The sequence below is a fragment of the Pteropus alecto genome, unplaced genomic scaffold (genome assembly GCF_000325575.1).
Source record: "Pteropus alecto unplaced genomic scaffold, ASM32557v1 scaffold76, whole genome shotgun sequence".
NCBI classification, from domain to species: Eukaryota; Metazoa; Chordata; class Mammalia; order Chiroptera; family Pteropodidae; genus Pteropus; species Pteropus alecto.
This window is the reverse complement of record NW_006443138.1, coordinates 12674681-12696438: the sequence shown is the minus strand read 5'-3', so window position 1 is coordinate 12696438 and position 21758 is coordinate 12674681.

Sequence of the window (21758 nt, the reverse complement as noted above, 5' to 3'; positions counted from 1 at the left end):
TTAACATGCCAAAACACATTTCAAAACTTACATTATTTATGTAAATCCTTCATGATTTAAAAAGTTTTCAACTTGCCAATAACAAGTATTCCAGTGGTGGGCTGGATGCAATAGCTAAGGTTGAGAAGGTGCTTTTGTTAAAATCCTCCCTCTTGAACAATATCCTTAAGTATACAAAGGTAAAGGAAAAAAAAAAAAAAAAAGAGGATCAATACAGAAAAAACAACACAATGTGAAACACAGAATAGAATGAATTTTATCAGATAAAATTTGACTTTTGTTAATTTTGTGCCAATGAGTGTATTAAGATAATACAGTGAAGAGTTACTCATTTATCTCAGAAGAATCAGGAACCCATATTGTGTAATGCTCTTAGCAACATATTCTAGAGGATATTTCCCCTCCAAAATTATTGTAAATTAGAACATGGATAACTCAAGAAATAATCAATCATTACTTTTTTAATGGGCAACATCAATGCTAGCATGGTAAAGAAAAAAATCCACACATCTACAAAGATCAGTATGAAGATCATCAAAATTTTAAGGCATAAATTTATCTAATAGATGTTGATTCATGTTGATGGACATAATGAGTAAGATACTCAAATTTGTATCTATTCATATTTGTTTACTGTTCTCCATTGCACCTGATGTCAGTCATCTTGTACCAGAATTAACATTAGCTTGCCCCCAACCCACCCACTGGCCTACCCCAACTAAGTTACTGACCAGCAATTACTTTCTAATTTAAAAGATCTTTCCAATAGAACCAATAGTAGGTCACGTTTTTTGAAAAATATAACCATTAGCTGATTTGGAGGCTACCAAGAGGAAAAGGTAAACCTTTTTTCCTCTCTTACGGGAGGCTCTAAGAGGAAAAGGATGAGAAGTTTAAGAACTGGGATTCTTTGAGAACTTGGTGGTATTAAATGAAAAGGCAGGAAAGGAGGGCAGGTAGGTAAGTTTTTTGTTTGTTTTTGTTGTTTCTTAAGACTAATTATCTTTTATGCAAGAGCCATGGCTCCTGCCCATGAGGGAATACACCCAACCTCTCGAGAACACTGTCTACGGTTCCCAGAGGCTTCATATGCAGTCATTTCATGAATATACAAAATTTAAAAAATGGCTCTACTATTGAAAATTGAAACACCCATTTATGTGAGGACCTTGCATAATGTGACATCTGCATGAGGTACAATAGTGGCTGATTTCAAAATTGGGGAATAAAAGTAGAGGAGAATGAATGTCAGGAAAAAGAACATCAGGAAAATAATCTGATGTCCTTTCACATAAATATTCAAAACACCACAGATTAAATACTGAGTTTTCATTTAAATAGTGTGTAAAACCCCCGTGATGACAAACTCTTCGAGTATTTTTCAAGATATAGAACATATGTTTATTTTCCTTTCACTATAATTGAGATTTTATAAAAAACCATTGGATCACTTCTCTGTCTTGGTAAAAATTCCTAGTCATATGGTTATAATCAAGAGTCAAATTGCTAATGGCACCAAAATCTATGAGAACCCTGAAATTAGAAGGTAGGGTCCACTTGAATCCCATACCTACCTAAACTCCTTCTTTTTAGGATAAAAATGAAGCATTAAGCACTCTTGTTTCTTGGTTGATTTTTTTAGAACTACATGATATGTGCTCCCTATTCCACATTTCAGGTTCAAATTTCCTTTACCACCACCCCTTACACACACACACACACACACACACACACACGAAAAAATCAAAAACTCAAGTATCTTCTGATCTCATGATCCGGAAATAAGATATAAATTGGTGGGTCTGATCTAAAACCATGATAATTTAATACAGCTCAAACAAATTGTGTAACTTTAAAGAGCCTTTTCTACTGTTTTCTAAAAATAAAAATAAATCGAGATATATGTTGAGTTACCTTTGCTAATGATTAAATGACTAAATTTTGATTTTTATATCATTATGACTTTTTTAAAAATCTTAAGCGACATTTGATAAAACATACAAAAATTAATCATGGCAATGTAGTTAAAACAATTTTGATATCTGATTATAAGGAAAGAAACAATTACAAAGTCTGCTGGCTGAAGGAAGTTTAAAGGCTTGCTTTGGAGATTCATGTTGGCTACATATTTTTCTTGATAATAAAAAGATGTTTCCTTAGGTTTTCCTGCTACAGATTCTGCTTTGTTTTCTACTGTCCTAAATACCGCCGAGAAGCTAGACTGAAAATTCTTATTTTAACAGTAATCTTTTTCTCCGTATTATAAAATTAACGAATGAATTCAATAAACATTTACTGAACACCTCCTCTGTGCCAGGCAGCATTCTGGGAACCAGAAGTCCTATAGAGACAAAAAGAGACAAACATCTCTGCCAAAAGAATTTTCATTCTTTGGACTAAATTTTGACTGAAAACTTACTGTGTTCAAATATTGAACTAAACAACAAATATATAACAATGAATAAAACACAATCTCACCCTCAAAAAGTTGCAATTTACTTATTTTCCTGCTAATTTTATTTGTGTTGTTTTTGTTTTTTACTTTTATAGAAAACAAATCCTTGGATACTTAGATCTGTTTTCCTGCCTAACAAAATATCTTAATAATAATATTTAAGTACCAAATATAAAGAATTTCCATTCATTTGTTTTTTTAAAAAATGTTCCCAACCTGATTACTTTAAAGAAAACTTCAAAGTTATCTAGAAGAAAGTGACAAGGCTGATAAACTTGACTCGTTTAGAGCTGTTAATTTCCAGGGACTCATCTGAATTTTTAAACTATCATTGTCAATACTTCCTCCTATTTACCTTCCCACACCCCTCCCTTCATCCACTCTTTAGGCAGGACTATTCTCACATTTCTACATTTCAAACGTGTGATACCTTGAGTTGAGTTACCTTCCTCACTAAGGCCCAAAGTATTTTTTCTTTAATTCCTACTTAGAAAGCACATTAAAAGATAAGCCTCAGTTAGATTACAGATTCAAAATTACTTAAAAAGGGATTTCAATTACATTTTTTGAGTATATAAAAGGGTGTATTTAGCATGATGAGATGAAAGAGGGGCTCTATATAGTTACATATAATGTTAGAAACGCTTTATCATGTGAGTGATAAGTCATCTCAGCTTGTACTATCACAGAATTGAACATGCAAAAAGATCATATATGCAAAGTGCAAAAGTGAAAACAATTATAAGATTTGAATATATTGTATAAAATAGTAAAGATGAACACATACTATTATTAATCTATTATTTTGATGTTAATATCATAACACTTAACAAAAATCTTTGAAGAAAGTTTTTCTCTGAAAATTTGACTAACCAAAAGTATAATAATGAGAGCCATTATTTTTATGCTGGTGCATGGGAGAAAATTACTTACGGTTTTATGTTACATTAGGATTTCACAATCTATAATTAGTTTTATTATAAGAGCAAATTATACACATAATTTTGTACATAGTAACATATACATATAAAATAACATATGTGTGTGCTTTTAATCATAAAGACCTATCTTTACATCATTGGACTGTGAGAGTTTGAGATGCTTGATCCGAAGCCACAAAAAAAAAATTCTGACTGCCAACAGATTATCTAAGAAGCCCAAACAATGCACAATCATGACACAATAATCTTAGTTTGCAGATGTGAACATGTCTTTATTAAATGGATTATTCCTCAAGATGGGTGCAACAACTCCAATTATTCTCCATTCCTAAACCTCCGCATGCACAATGAGGGATCAGGACTTGACACAGTGCCATGATGTAAAAGGGAAATGACGGAGGAGAAGAAATGGGCTTTGGATTAATGAGCTGGCATACACACCATACCCTTAATGGGCAGCACTGACAGGGTTCAATTATAGTGGAGCGTGCAGCCTCATTACTGCCAGTGGCTGTCACTTAGGGCACTGGTGCAGAGGAGATTCCAACTGACTTGAAAGAGAAATACATGAAAACAAAAGACATTCACAAAGCATCTTTAGGAGCAAAGACCATACCCTCTACCCCAGCACACACTCACACACAAAACACGCAGGCAAGCACATCCATGTACACGTGCTCCTCAGCTCTGCTTACAAGCCAGCACACAAACAGGCAAATGCTCTTTGTATTTATACACAGTGAAGTTTATTCCAGCTTGGCTTGCTAATTGATTATTACATGGGGGAGAGGGAGCAGGAGGGCTTTTGGGCAGAAATATAATTGAATTGAGAGCTAACATTAAGGCAATTTTTTTTTTAAATGAGACCTTAAAAACTATTCCTCCGAAAATAAATCCACATTAAAATTGTTACTCTTTTTACTGGGCACTGGTGCCTTATACTTCCATTACTCCATACTGTCTTACTAACAATTATCACTCTTTACCATGTAATTTTCATGACAAAGTCAAAATAAAAAATTTAAAAGAAAGTATTTTGATTACATAAATAGCTACATGTAAATTTTCTAGGCTATTTAAATTCTCTTCATGTGCTAGTGTTTAAATGGAGGTGGAAATGTGCTAAATGGAAATTTGATAAGGTCTGACTAATAAAAGTTTCAACAATATGTGGGATAAAGTCTTGTCACAGAAAATCCATTTCTAAAATGCATTCCATAAATTCACTTACAAAAGACAAAAGGTTACTTGTTTCTCCCATGAAAAATCCTCTGCCTCTAGAAAGCAAATATACATTTAACTGATGAGAAAACAGAGGCCTAACATGAACACAAAAATAATCAGAAGTACTAATGTAAAATAATTATACATCTACTACACATTTACACAAATTTAGTCTAAAAATTTTAACACATAACATACACATTTAGTACCTAATGTTCAGTATAATCTTATGTTAGTTACTTGAACATCAAATTGTAATGCTGACATTTTTTTCTCCCAGAAAAATATCTCCAGGTGAATCCTAACAACCATTCTTTAAATAATAGTTGTATTACTTTTCAATTATCTATGACCATGCAGAAACAAAATCAATCTCAGTGGAGATAACTCAGGAAATGCTTTAGTAGCTTTTAAAAACAAACAAGACAACAACAACAACAAAAAAAATCAGAAAACTCTGGATTATGCAGAGGATAATTTTAAGCTCTCCTTGAACCCAATAAATGTATACAGTTGAGACTGATTTAAGCCTAGGAGTATATCCCCCCAAATCAGAAGGAATAATACATAAATTCACAGAGCGCAGATTACTGGATTAAATGAAGCCAAAATAACAACAATGACAACAACAAAAACATGAAAGAGGAAAGTATCTCAAATGAAGGGGCATTTCTATACCAATCAAACTATTCCTTGAAAAAGACCAACAAGCTTTCACATTTTAAAAAAGGTTAAAAATAGCCATTTTTCTACAAGAGATTCATACTAAGACCTTTTCTAATAAAGGTGGATGTCAGAAACAAAGGCATAATTATAATTCTGAATGGAAAACGCTATGGAAGCAATCAAAAGATGAACATTCCCATTTGTTTTTATATTATCGTATACATTCTCATTCTAACACTTACAGGTAATAAAACCCAAATAAAATTAACTTATTTCAATGAAGCATTCTTTTACCAGTGATGATTATAATCTGGTGATAATTTCCAATTTGAAATATTAACTTAAACCAAAGGCATCCTAGTCATGCAGAATCTCCTGCTGTCATGTTCTATTTGTGGCATCACAAGTAGTGAAGACCAGCAAGGTTGGCCATCAGCCACCTGGTCATGAATGGTCTAAGTGTCATCCTCCCACATCTGGCTAGAATCTACCCACACTGTCCCCTCTCCTCTACATTTACCTCTCAACTCAGACTCAACACTCCAGTCAATTAAATGACTTGAGTAAATTCCTCACTAGTTATAATGTCAACAAGTTCCACCATGGAGACCCAACAAAATACCAATGAACAAAAGATTTGATCACATAACACCCACTGTGTACCAGGAAGAGCCACAGATCACTCATTGCTTTGGAGGGCTCTATATAGCACCTAAGAGCCCATGAACATGAACAAAGGCAAGTCACTTAGTTCCATGAACTTATAGATGGAGAAGTGAAGATAATCTTTACAGAGTTTTAATAGGATATAAATGCAGAAAGAGTGAAATGTCAGAACTTGGCAATTGGAAAATGTTGATTTTCCCTTTTTACCCTTTACCGTAATGCATGACTTCATTACGTCTTAAGAACCATAGTACTTTGTGGCTTCTGTCCCATCTCAGATCTGCCAAGCTAAACCACAGAGTGTAGGATGAGGACTGCCGCAGCCTAAGTGCTGTGCAACCACTAAAAATAAATTTTACATATACCTCTGATCTCACTGACATAATTGGCACAGGCCAAAATATACTGCAACCCATCTCATCATTTCCTGCCTACAGTGCTAGTAGTTCAAAAAAAGATCTTGTCTTTTGGTCCTTATTACAGTCTTAAAAAGCCTCCTACAATTTTTATTCAGATTTGTTACTAAAACATGCTTCATTCTCTTCTGAAAATTTAAATGCCATCATGAGTAAGATTCTTTGCTCCTCCTAAGATATGGAAAGCCAAATACCAAGACACAAGTATGGTTACCAATGAAGGCAAAAAGAAAACTGAAATTAAGAGGAGTATATATAAAGAGGTACAGATTGATATAAATTTTTACTCTATGCTCTTAACTTTTTATATTACCACATGTGCATTTTTAAAAGTAAAAGTAACAAAAATCAACATTAAACTTAAAATTTAATTTTAATTAAAATTAAATTTAAAAATTTTTAATTAACAAAAATAATAATTATTTCTCCAACTGTGAGATGGGTAATTTAATTTCCAGCAGAAAATGTATATCTTACCACTTCTCATATCACAGCTTAGCAAAACCTCATGCTTTTTTTAACTACTGTTTCCATCTTTGGTCCTGCCCCCAAAGTCCTAGGTCACACTGGCTTCTGGAGAGAACATGTGCATGAAACAGTTACTCATCTGACCTGGGAGATGAACACAGCTAAACCAGACTCAGAAACATCTCACCAATAAAACGTCTTTCTCTAGGGAGCAAGATTTGATTGGTGTTCTGCTCCCAGAAGGATGACTCATCTTCAACCAAAATCATTTATTTCCCCAGACTTGACCCAACTGGGGTCTTCCACTCATCAGACTTCCAAGTCTCTGATCTATTCTGACATTTAGTAGCTTCCAGATTCCATAGTCATCCACTGTGTGTTTCACCCCTCGCCATAAACAAGGTCATCCTATGAACACTCCATAAAACCAAATGCCAGGCAACATTGGTGGTTTTTCCTCCGGCAATCACTCAAAATACCAACCATCTTTTCCCTTACCCCACCCTCCCATCATTAAAACAAACAAACCCAAACTCGTAAACCCTCCCTCCTTTGATCCTGAATCCCTTGATTTACTCGAGGTTTCCAGGTTCAAGATCCCTTGGCTTAGTTCAGGCTGCTACAACAAATACCATAGACTGGATGGCTTATAAACAACATTTATTTCTCACAGTTCTGGAGTCTCAAAAGGCCAGGATCGAGGCAGCTACAGACTCAGTGTCTGGTGAGGTCCTGCTTCTTGGTTCCTAGATGGATAGATGTCTTCTCACCATGTCCTCGCATGGCAGAAAGGACAAGGGAACACTCTAGGCCTCTTTCATAATACCAATCATGATGGTTCTATCCTCATGACCTAACTACCTTTCAAAGGTTCCACTTCCAAATAACATCACATTGGGAGTTATCTTTCAACATATGAATTTTGTAGGAGACACACCACTCAGTCTAAAGCACATGCCAACAATTTCAGGCTTGTTAAAAATGTGATTTTTGAATCAGCAGGTCTGCCCTGGTACCTAAGATTCTGCTTTTCTAACAAGCTCCCAGGTGATGCCTAGGCTGCAGGTCTTACTAATTTGAATAGCACATTTCTACACATCCCCTTAGTTTCCCAGACCTTAACTTAAGTTCCTAATTGTTAGGCCCCACTTGCTCTTTCAGCATAGACGTTCCCCTTGCTAAATGTTAGGTACTCTGGTCCCTCCCACACAGTTAACATCTTGATACAAACATAAGACTGTGATTACATAATACCAAGACAGCCCACCTCCATGCAGTTCAGATATTTTGTCATGAAATCCCGTTAAAAAAATCATCATCCTAATCATCGTCTACAGTTGGGCAGTCATTTAAATCAAGATAATTTGTGTTAGATAAGCAAACTAAGAGATTTAATCCAGGTCTCATTCTCATACTATGATCTCATTTATGCCGTAATACATTGGTCACACATTTATATCACTGAAATCTATCAGCAGGATCAAGGTTTCCCATAAACTTCCTAAGCTGTAGAGCACTTGGACTTCCCTCTATGTATAGGAGACATCTTAGTATTACTTTACCCCACAGCTGCTGCTTCCTCTAACAACTGCATAGGTTATATAGTAATAAGACAATCTCATGTGTGGGCAAATCACATGCTTTCTTTCACTATCATCTAAATGCTCTTTTGCATGAACATAAAAAATCAGCTCTTTTCAAAGGATTTAAGGGAGGGGAGTGTCAAACAATGTTTAACAGCACAGTCTGCAGCTCAGACTGCTCTAAACCCTCTCAGCACACATAAATAAAGTTAGATTTCATTATGGGCCTGACAGCATTGTGTAGCTCTAAATTTTTTATTTTATTATTTCAATCGCAGACAAAAGCATAGAGGAAGAAAAGAGGTGCTTATTGAGTAAAAGAATGCATCATAAAATATTATTCTAAGAACTAGAGAAACAAAGAAAATGCCACTGAATCAAGAAATATCATGAATGTGTTTAACACTCTCTCAAAAATATATGAAAATTATGTCTAACACATTGCTCTTGCTACATTTTAACTTGAGCCCTTAATTTGGGCCATATTTTCAGCACTGGAAGTCTGATTACAAAAAAAAAAGCACCCTTTCAAATGATATTTTCTAAACCAATGAGTTCTCTTTGCCCATAACTCCTCTACGTCAAATCATGACTCCTTAGTCACATATTTTCATTTCTCATGAAATTAGCGACTCTTTCTAGTAATAAAGAGCTTATTGTGGTTCGATTCTTACCAGAATACCTCCAACAGACTCAGTAGAGGATCCAGCAAGATCTCTAACTCCTGGAATTTGTATTTAAACAAATTCTATGTACCTCAAGTTAGCTTCCAAGAAAACCCGATCCTCATCATACCTTTGCAGAATAATGGATACGAGTGATACGAATATTTAAAACATGGGAGTATATTTACCACTTCACTGATAAGTGAAAAAAAAAATTAAAGTAGACCTTGGAAATCATTTTGTCCAAGGCCCCAAATCCTGGTACTTCGTAGGCACTTAACTATGTATCCTTTTCCAATGCACTACAGAATTCGTAGCCTGTCTAGGCCATGCCTAGAAGTCTTTCATCTTTATTCCTAACACGAATTTCTCCTGCTGTTATAATCTTCTTTAGTATTTATAAGAATGGATGACATTTACTGTCCTTCCAACTGTTCCTCACGAACTTAAAATCTGTATTTAAATCACCATTTATTTATCTATATATGTAATAATTTTCAATTCCTATTAACTTTTACTCATAGGTCTTATTTCCCAAACCATTAGTCATGTTCCAGATGTTTCCAGCAAAGAATATTGGAGAAGAATTACTTGTGATCACCATATGTTGCATTCTATATACTTCCAATTTGGTAGTCTGAATAAGATAGAAGTAAAACTGAGCTTAATCGGGGGAAAAGAGATTTTCTCTCAGGAATGGTTTCAACTACAATAAGCCAAGGAAAACTACCATTTTAAAATACCAATCAATGTTTTAATTCTGATTGCGAATAAAAGTAATCAAAAATCACAACATGTAAAGTTCATTCTGCTATGAAGAGAGAATAAATGCAAATAATCTAATTTTAATTAGCTCCTATAATTAAAATTTTTTAAAGAGTGTTTTGCCTAAAAGAAAATCTCCACATTTCTAATCTAGAATTTTAAACCATTTTAAATCATTGTTCTGGAAACTCTCATACTTAATGTAAATAAATCATTCACAATCCTCTCTAAAAACAATAAACTCTGGAAGTTTCTTTCTAAAAAATGATAGCATTGCATTTATTTTTCTAAATAAGAGGGAAAGGGGAAAACTTTACTGAAAGAAGTTATAAAATTGGATGTAACTCAACAAAATGACAGATTAGGTGGGGCAACACTTACACTCCCTTCATGATTTTGGTCTTGCATTATAAATCAAAATCTGGGGTGTAGGTGCCAGTCAGACATGATCCACCTGGGATCTGAAAATACTGCTATATTCCTCCTGGTGATAATACTGCCATAGTAATAGAAGTTCTGCAATCATAATTTACATCAATGACAGCTTAGAGATAATGCAAGAAAAAAATTCCAACTCTTTCTTTAGATTCGGATTGTTTCTTTAATGGTAACAGCAATGTGTACTTATCTTTTATTTTTCTTGTAAAAGAGGTAGGCGTGGAGCAAATGTGGCTGATGACAAATTCAGTCAGGATGTGCCGTTTATACATAATCATTTTTCAGGACATCGTGATGTTTTAATTGCAAACCAGTCTTAAATTTTCTGAAGTAGGATGCCATCCCCTATTTTTACCCTTTATTTTCACACAGAAATACCTATTGCATCTCTAACTTGGGAGTATACCTCTCAGCTTGGTTGCACAATCTTTATAGTTGTGGCAAGAACAAGATAGTAAGAAATGGTAGCCAGAAACTCTGAGGCCCTATTCCTGTGTCTGCTCAAGCAGCAGTAATAATTAATCAATTCGTTTTTTCCCATTTCATTGCCACTACTCTTCTATGATGCTACAGGTAAACTGAGGAATCGATCTTAGCCTTTGAAGTAGGACTAATTGAAGTATCATGTTCAGAAGAGGGCTGCTCACTCTCATTCTAAAAAGGCCACCTTCTCTAAAGCAAAGAAATAAGAATTTACAATTAAAATTCAGTTAACTAGGGTCCTACGAGATGGCTTCAGAACCAATCTTATTCTTTTAAAAAAGAAACTTAAAGTGAAATAGCAAGAAGATAATTAGAGATAATTTGTTTTGATCGGCTTTAGAAACTATCTAGTCCAGTTCCCTCATTTTATAGATGTGAAAACAGAGTCCCAGGGAAGAAACATGACTTGCCCAAAATCAGAGAGGGAGCTGCAAGCCAGAGGCCAAAATCAGTCTCTTTATCAGTTAGACATTTTATTACAGCGATGTCCCTCTTACTCGCATTCCATGGTTCCAGTTAGCCACAGTGAACAACGGTCTGAAAATATTAAATGGAAAATTCCAGAAATAAACAATTCTTAAGTTTTAAATTGTGTGCCACTCTGAGAAGCGTGATGAAATCTCTCGCTGTCCCCCTCTGCCCCACACAGGATGCGAATCGCCCTTCTGTCCAGCGTATCCATGCTGTGTACATTCCCCAACTATTAGCCGCTTAGTAGCAGCTTAACTTATCAGACCCATTGGAGCGGTATCACAGGGCTTGTGTTAAGGTAACCCTTATTTTATTTCATAATGCCACACTCACATAACTTTTATTATGATATGTTGTTATAGTTGTTCTATGTTGTTGTGGTTGTTGTTAACCTCTTACTGTGCCTAATTTATAAATTAAACTTTATCAGGTATGTATAGGAAAAAAAAACACAGCGTATAAAGGGTTCAGTATTATCTGCAGTTTCAGGCATCCACTGGGGTCTTGGAATGTACTGTCTCCCACAGATAAGAGGGGACTACTACATCAAGACAAAGATTAACTGCCTTAAACAATCATATACAACTTACTTCTAACCCTCCTACCCTGAGGCTCCCTTTCAACCTTGGGCCGTTTAAGATCTCCAAAATTTCCCTGAAGATGACTGAGGAGGGTGGAGTTCAGCCTGAAGAATCCACAAAAGCAAAAACATGCAGGTGACCCACTCGAAGGTGGGAGGACTCTCTGTGAAAGTAGAGCCTGCTCTGAACTTTCCATCTGTTTTGTGTTGAATCCCAAACTACAGAAGAGGTCTAAGAACTGCACTACCTCTAGATGGAGTAACTTGAATCTAGAATCAATCTTTCAAAGAAACTTAAATGGGGCAGGGTGTTTCAAGAATCTATCCAAACCAACATAAAATGAATTCAGAAGCATTCTAGGCCACTCCTTCACGTGGAGATACCATTTTCTGTTTCTCCTCCCACCTTCAGTAACTTCTGCAGCCGACCCCATGTGAAGAGATGTCTGAAGCAAAGGACCCTCATGTTGCATTTGTATTCCAAGCCTGTGAGTCGCTAGTATTGTGTACTAGCTCCATTCTAATCACCATGCTTCTGCAAACTGAGAAAGGCAAACTATAATTTGGAAATGGTTGCTGTTGTGTTTGTTGGATTGTTTGTTTCCTTTTTTATAGCCCCAGCACATAGGAAAATGGCTCACATATTGTGGGCACTTAATAAAGGCTTGTTGAAGAATTATTTTTTTAACATTTGTTCTATTTGTGATCGTAAGCCATATTTTGACTGCATCTGTGCTGGCTCTGTTGACATATTCGTAAAGATTATCTCATACAAATTTTGGAAATAATAAAAGAGAATTTTGATACCTTAAATTGGGCTATATTATTTTTGTGATAGTTTATAACATTCAGAAAGAAAGACCTAAGAAGCAATTCCAATTAATCCTATGAAATATTTAAAATGACAAATTCATTTTGACTGTAACTCAGATATCTGTGAGTCTTAAATCTATGAATACAGAATATACACACAAGCATGAAAGGAAAGAAGGAAATATGCCCAAGTCTTTGCCTAAAGCAACTCTCATATTCTATAGTTGTTTCTCGCTGTTACAGGATGTTCACTGTAAATGCAAGAGAAAAGAGTGCTCTTATTGCATTTTTTGTATTAAATAGCAAACACTGCCACTTTCCCAGCTTTTCAAGAATGTCATTTAGTAATAACAGAGTATTAGACTTGGAAGGGAGCAAGCCAATATTCTCATTCTACAGATATTAAATAAATCCTCATAGCTCTCTTCTTACATGCAAGGCATCAAATGCTTTTCTACAGTCTCTCTAATGTCCCCCAATCTTCTTCTTTTCAATGTCCTCATCTCTGCCATGTATAAATATTTTCCAGCCTTTTCTCCTCTGAAGTTATTTAAGTCTTCAGAATAAATTAAATCTTTCCCACAACCAGAACTACACTACCATTCTCTTCAAAGCCTCCCACAGAATTTACACATTTTAATTAAAATTAAAAATTAGTTAAAAAACTAAAAATTTACAATTTTTAAACCTAGTTTCTGTCTTCCAGTAGCTTGCATCAAGGCACAACTTGTCCCTCTGCTCAACGTCTTTGTCCATTCAAAGACCAGGAATGTGGAAAAACGACATCAATACCAATAACAACAAAATTAGTATAATTAGAAGAAATGATAATACCCAAAGGGGGAAGACTACAAGAAGTTACAAGGATGGCAAGAAAGTGGGACAATCGCTATTAAAAACTCTTGAAATGGCTTTTGTTGTCACTATACACAAAAAGTGCTTGTCTGAGAGACATGACTTATAAGGTACAAGGGAGACTCTTATGTCTAAAACTATCTCACCCATCTGTTGAAAATTCTTTATTTCATAGTAGTATAACCCATAAGATTTCTTTCTTTAAGTCAGAAAATTTTACTTTTAACAAAATACAAATGCTAAGAGGAACAGTGCAGTGACTTCTATGAATTATTTCCAATTTCAAATAAATTCGATTAATCATATATATGTACCACATCGGGAGTTGAAGGATGGATGAGAAAGGGAAAGGGATTAAGATGTACACATTTCCAGTTATAAAAAAATAGTAATGAGAATGTAAAGAACAGCATAGGGAATACCATCAATAATATTTTAATAACTATATATAGTATCAGATGGGTACCACATTTATCTAGGTGAGCACTTCCAAAGTTATATAAATGTCTGATCACCATGTTGTACACCTGAAACTAATATTGTATGCCAAATGTAACTGAAAAATTCAAAACTTTACATTAATATAGAAAAAAAATTTAATTGATCATCTTGCTCTCATAAAAATTAGCTGAGATCCAATACATATATAAAGTGAGGACTGACAGTAAAATGTTTTGCATTACAAAAGGTAAATAGGAGAGAAGTGTAAAGTTTTAGAAAGGAAGCATTAGAAGACAAGAGAAAACCTTACAATGTTGACAAAACCCTATCCTTCCTTCGAAAGGATGGATTTCTTTTGCTAAACAGGAGCAAAACCACTTACCACTTTTAATTTCTGGGAACTGTTGTGGCCCTTGAGACTTTTATAAGCATTGAGCACTTTCGAAATAAGCTTTGATTTTAAACCTTTGCACTCACACAGAGCACTTTAGTAATTCCTTCAACCTAAGCAAATGAGTGTTCTCAGAAGGGAAAAGGAGTGAGTTAAGAGAATAATAAAAAAGGAAGAAATACATGGAAAAAAAAGTCAGTTATTTGTTGGAAGGAGGCAGTATCCAGCAAAAAACAAACTTAGTAAGGTTTATATCAGGGTTTGTCAACCAAAAGTGATTTTGTTTTCCAGGAGACATTTGGGCAATTTGGAGACATCTAGGGTTGTCATAACCTGGAGAGGAGGCATGCTTCTGGTTATCTAGTAGGTGCTGCTAAACATCCTAACAGTAGATAGGACAGCCACCCACAATAAAGAATTATCCAGCCTACGATGCGTATAGTGCTGAGGTTAAGAAATTCTGTTCTAGACTCCTGAAAAATATATGAATGCAGGAGCAATCAAACAAAGGTCTTTCACCAGGTACAAAAAGGTTCTCCAGAGAAGATTTCGCTTGGCTTGTGCTGATCTGCACAACCCAGAATAATACCTATGTTTCTGACAAGTGTAGATACTCACGTGAAAGGGTCTAATTGATATCCAAGGCTTCATCCCCAACTGACCACAGAATACAAGAATGAATCAGTGCACTGGCACCCAAATACGCAAAGTGATTTGGTAAGATGAAGAGTTATGGGTTGGAGAGGTACCAAAATCTTAAGAACCACATCCATATTTAGAGATGAAACAAAAGTAGATATTGTAACCTCGGGATTTACAGCCCATCTTATGAAAAGTATGGAAGTGTAAATGAATCCAGATGATGATGATGACAACAATAGCAAATAGATTGATTCAAAACTTCCTATGTGTCAAATAGGTTCTCAACTCTTTACATGCACAGTATCATGTGGTCATTGTAAACTACCCATTTCACAATTAAGGAAACTGAGGCTCAGCGAACTACGGTAATAATTAGAAAGAGACAATTTAGGAATCAAACCTAGCATTCTCTGATGCCAGCATCTAGCTTTACTCATGTGCCTAATGAATACTAACTGCCTGATGAATCCGAATATTGACTCAAGAGAAAGAAGAAAATCAGCATTCCTTCATTTACCCCTCAATTATTTGAGAGCCTCCTAAAAGCTGAGAATACAATAATGAAGAGAACAAACAGGTGCCTTGCTCTCAGACAAGGAACACACTATTGGGGATTAAAAATCCCCAGACCGAGAATCCATCACCAGACTCCAACCAATCCCTAAAGTCCACGAGGTCCAAGCAGAAACAAGAGCTTTCTTTGTTCAAGAGATTTTGACTGCCTTTAACTAGGCCCACTACAAAGCATAGCTTAACCATGTGCTGAGTCCTCTGTTCTAGTAAAAGCCAAAATGAAACCTCCTCTCCCTTCAGATAGAAAACACTGTCTTTCTCTTCCACAGAACACTTGATGACAAATTCCAAACAAGAGTCAATATAAGGACTTGCCACTTTCTATCCATCCAACTCTAGAGAAAATAGGTTTAGAACCTTCTTAACAAAAATCTGAAATCCTCCACTCTCAGACCTCTGGTCGCACAGAAAACGACAAGGCATGAAAATATTACAAAATAATAAAGAAAAGAAGTGGCAGAAGCAGTTGTCTGAAGAAACAGCTGCTGCCTGCACATAAAACAGTCTCTTACATTATGAAAAACACAGTAAAGCAGGAAAATCCCCTGGATTAGTACACAAAAGACTGTATCTCAAGTCACAGCTTTATTACTTACTGGTTGTAACCCTGGGCAAGTCAATTACCCTCTCAGAATACCCATTTCCTCACCTACTGAATGAAAATAATAGCTTCCCTGCCTACCTTACAGAAATGAAATAAATAAAATAATACATATGGAAGAGTACTATAAACGGTCAAGGTTACATCCATTATGCTTGGTGTCCAATTTCATCCATCTCTAAGTGGTACAGTCCAAACATCTGGTTAGAAACATAGCTGCTTAATAGCAAGCACATCAAAACACCCCATCCATTTTGTAATACCCCATCACCAAGTGCCACCAGCAGGGCACGCACTGAAGGGGCAGAACCTGAGTGCAGTGATCTCTCCATGAGATGGCACTGGAGCCTCATTTTCAGTTTCCATCTTTATTTTGCTTATAACAGAACCAAATAATTGACTTATCTATAGTCATGAACTCTCATGTTTCATGTTTGAGTACATTTCTCATAGATATATTGCACACATGTCCCTACTCTAGCATATACACTAGGACAGCGGTCCCCAACCTTTTTGGCACCAGGGATTGTGGCTCCTATGAGAATCTAATGCCTGATGATCTGAGGTAGAGCTGAGGTGGTGACGCTAGCACTAGGGAGCAGCTGCAAACACAGATGAAGCTTGGCTTGTTCCCCTGCCACTCACCTCCTGCTGTGTGGCCCGGTTCCTAACAGGCCATGGACTGGTACCAGTCCACAGCCCGGGGGTTGGGGACCCCTGGGCTAGGACTTTACACACTGAGACATGGAAGGATTCTATAACCAGTAACAGGCAAGGGGTTGTGTCTCTTCTCCCCATCTATGCTACCACTTACCAGTTTGGCTAATAACAACAAAAGCTAACAAAAATGGGGGTGGAAAATTTAGCCGACGTATATTTAAGTGATATTGAAATATTCTGAATGAAAGCCCAACATACAATGTATGATACATTTATGTAGCTAAGGGCAGAGACTTGGTTGCTATTAGATCTGATTTTAAAACAATACAAATGCCACAGGCCTTCACACTGAGGAATGCCTTCTTCCCAGCACAAACTCAAGATACCCAAGACAGAGTCTGAAGGAAAGTATTTCAGTTATGCAGCGATGGTTAAAATAGTGGGCTCTGGATCAAACTATCCAGGTTCTTATGGACGTGCCACCATGTGACCCTGAGCAAGAATCATGTAACCCTGGACAAGTAACTTTCTGATTCTTAGTTGCTTTATGTGTAAAATAAAGATAATAATATTACCTACTTCCTAGGGTTATTGTGGATGAAATGAGATAATCCAGGAACACTATATAACTGTGTGCCTGACATTACACTACACACCCAGGAAATGTTTGCAGCTACTTATTATAATTAAATGATCATCATCAGAGAGATACGTAAGGTCTTACTTTTTCTATATAAGTAATTGATGTAAAAGAACTAATTTTCAGTTCCACTTGAATTGCCAAACAGATTCAAACAGTGAGCATATGAGGGTAAATTTTCTAAAAGCATAGCATCTAATCATATTAGCAGCAACATATTAGATGTAAGAATGACAAATCTGCATAGAAAGCAAACCACAGCAAGGTAGGCACTCAAGGTAAAGGAGGGTCTGGGTAGCAGCTGTAGCACAAGCCTGAATTCCTAGCACCCCCCACATTAATGCAGAAAAGGCCTGCCTGGAGATTATGGAAGGCATAGGAAAAGCCCAGGCCACAAACACAGCAGGCAGCTCTCAGGAGCAAGGGTCAGAAACAGGCACTATGACCACAGTGAAAATTCCTACCAGGGTACAAGGAGGAACCCTGAAGAGAACAGAACTGGCAGGAAAACCAGCAAAGTCATGGAAAAGCAAATGGACTTGTTGGAGGTTTAAAGAAATGACCTTATTAAAGGGCAAATATTAAAAAGATGGAGATGGAACTGGAAGCCATGTGCTGGAACCCATCCTACGTCTCCTGCCACTCCCGACGTCCCTGGTTACAACAGTTAATTCCGCTACAGCACTTGTTTTGAAAACACAAATTTGTTCCAACATGATTGATTATATTAGGAAACAATTTAAACCTAACTGAATTTCGCATTTGCTTATGCGCAATTTTGTCTTTGGAAAAGACTAGGTGAACAAAGAGAATAGCACCCAACTGTACCAAGCCATACAGGAATACAACACACACACACACACACACACACACACACACACACACACACACACTCAACATCTACCAGCTCCCTCAGCTACTGCATTATGAGCTATCGCCATTTACATCTGCAGTTACAACTGTCACTCCTATTTCATATGACCCTCCTGCCACCACTTCACAATAATTCACAAGCTATAACCCCTCTGATGCCAACTTCCACAGGCAAAACTTCAGTTATTTTTCAGGGTAATGTGCCATATTTGTTTGCGGTATTTATATATTTCGTTACCTTTTAACATGTATAAAATTTTGCTACCGTGTTTATGAGGTTCTTATCTTTTTTTCTTACATGTCATTTATGAAGTTTTTAAGTGATTTATCCCTAATCTCCCCACTTTTTTTCTCACAAGCCTTGTGGTTTTTTATTGTTCAGTTTTGCAATAGTGACTTTTAGGAATGTCTATGTCACATTATGGCACTAATGACTGAATCTTACAGTAACCACATACACTCTAATGCTATACACAACCGTGTAAAATTATCCCCATTTAACTAGTGTTCCACCCTGTGTCTTAGGCTCATGTTCACTGTTCCTCTTCTGGTTAAATCCTACTTTCCTTTAAGATTTAGCTCATCCAGACAGCCTTTCTTGGCTGGCCAGCCTGCCTCCCTATGTGCCCTGTCTCTCAGCTCATACAGCACTCTCCATGCATGCTTCTATCATTAACTTACCATGATATACAGAAATGATACCTTTGCTGCTATCTCCACCACCATTTTGAACCTCAAACGTAGGGACCCTTCTTATGTATTTGGGTATCTTCAGCATGGCACATCAAATGCACTAATAAAAGTTAGCTGAGGTAAATGGAACAGCAAAACAAAGCACTTTCCAGTTTAACAACCCATATCTCACAACTCAGCAACAATATCTATACTCTACAGAATCTCAGGAAGGAAGGAAAGAAAAAACTGGAGGAACCAAGTATCATTCAAAACAAGCTGAGTATTTTCAAAGCTGCCAGTTTAATAAAAGAGGTATAAAATTAAAGGGACTCAAAAGAAAAGACCATACCGAAAGGAACCCATGCCACAGAAGAATATTATATTTAAATGTAGGAGAAAAGTATCTGAAAACATTGGGAAAATGTGTTTATAAATAAATTATGAGTTTCATATATGGAGAAAGAATGAGACACAATAACCCCTTGCCAAAAATTTCATAACAGCTGATACGTAATGGTTTCCCCTTGCTGAGCATCCTTTTATCTTTTAAGTAAGATTTTCTATATATGTTGTAAAAAGGGCATTTCAGGGAAGGCTTAATAACTTTGACATGAGGTATGTTTAAGCCAACTAAAGGACTATTTCCTGGTCTTTCCTAAATGGAGACTAAAATAAAACATAACGACAACAACAAAAAAAGTTTCTTTTAGTTTGGGCAACATATATAAAGAGAAAGGCTGATGTTAAAAGCTTTATCATAGATTCAGAACTCACATGTATAACGAAGCACTCAGGAAAGAACCAAACCGAGTGACTAAAGAACTTTCGTAAAAATAAGAACTAGACTCAAATTTCACCAAATGAAAATTACTTTTTATACTGCTTTTAAAGCTGCACTCTACAATGCCAACACTTGTCCTTGAACCTAAGATTCACTCACTGCTCGTAGGCGAACACAAGAATAAGACAATATTGAAAATGAATTAAATTCATTTTAAGTCTTTCATTTTATTACTGAAAGAAAATTTTTCCTCCAAGTGGTAAAAGTGAAATAGGAAAAAATAGAAGGACAAAGAGTATCACAAAGCAACGTTATAAACAAAGGGATCCCTTCAATTCACTAAACATGTTAAGTTCAAGGAGAAAAAAAAAAAAGGCACTCCAAAGAAATAGCAGAGTAAGTAAATAAATAACATGAAGGAAAGTGCAAACAAACAAAGACTCTGCTAAGCAGAAACTGAGATGTCCAAAAAGGCTGCCGCAGGCTACCACTGGACTTCAAAACCTCAAGGAAGATTTAAATTAGCTTATATGATTACTAACTGTGATAAGGACTGAGGTATTTCAGAGGGATAAAAATGCTCCCTTGGATATGGAATAGGCAGGGTATAGATAAAAAACTGAATGGTAGCAATGAATAAAGAAATTGCTATCAGAATCAGGTTTTTTTCAATTTACATATACAATGCTCCCTACAAAGCAACCATCAATGGCTATGCAGATCTTTATCAAAAAAACTCTAATCGTTCCTACTTCTATCATTCTCTTTGATGCCATATAATTTAATGTTCTTAATTTTTAATGATTTCTAATAGTACTTGAGTACTTTTCCATGTCAAGTACTGTTTTAAGGATCTTATGTATATGAACTTAATCACTTCCTGTAAGAAATAGTACTGTTCCCATATTACACATGAGGGAACTGACGCAGAGAGGTTAACTGACTTAGCAAGGATACACGGAGCCAGAATTTGAACCCAAACAATCTAGATCTAAAGTCTACACTACCACTCACTATACCAAAAATGAACAGAATATAATTGCTTCAATGTATCCCCTCAAAATATTACACTTAATATTACAATTAAGAATCTATTTTAGAAGTGATGCACAAGGCCAATAGACTCTTTTGTTTGTTTTGGATGTGAATTCCTATTGTACATGTATGGTTCAAGGGGAGAATGTATAGCCACCAGGGCACTTGCAGTGACTCGGCTATAACCAAAGGGCTGAATCCAAGCGATTCACCCAATTTGCCGGAGTGCTGCACGGTGTCATTCAGCTAAGAAGAAAAAATATACACAGCTACCAGGACCAGCTCCAAAATGTAAAACAGCACACTTTAAATTATCATTTCTCTAGAGACAACCCTTGTCCTCTATTCAAAACTGCTGGCAAAAGTTCTCTCTTTTGCCCATGAGTAATTTAAACTATAATTTGTCAATAGCCAAAGAGTTAGGTGGACCACACAGAACCTCACCTTAGCAACCTGCCTCTTACAATACTCCTTCTCACAACTGCTCTTGGCAAAGGTTGATAATACTGTTCCTACTTGGTCTAAGGACACAGAAAGAGAGGGGATAGTTAGCCACCTTGAATAAATATGCCTTAAGGATTTCACCACATATTCCAAGAAGAGTTCTTTGGATGCTCTATGGTGTTAAAGATGCAATGCCAGAAAGAGAAAGGACAGATTGTTAGTGTAGTAAGGTATAGAGTAAGAAAGACATACTTGGAAACCCAGTGTTAAGAGCTAAAAACCACATCCAAAAGCACAGAAGGATTTTTTTATACCCCAAATTATAACGCAGTAACATCAACAATTTACGTTCCTGCTGCCTCCAAGAAATGATTCCTGATCCACCAAGGTTACTCCAGATGGCCTCAAAGAACCTTTCAATCACTCTTATCCTGGTACATTTTATATTACAGTGTGCTATGCAATTGCCTGTCGACTTGGTCACTTCATCACTGGGCTGCTTCCCACATGAGC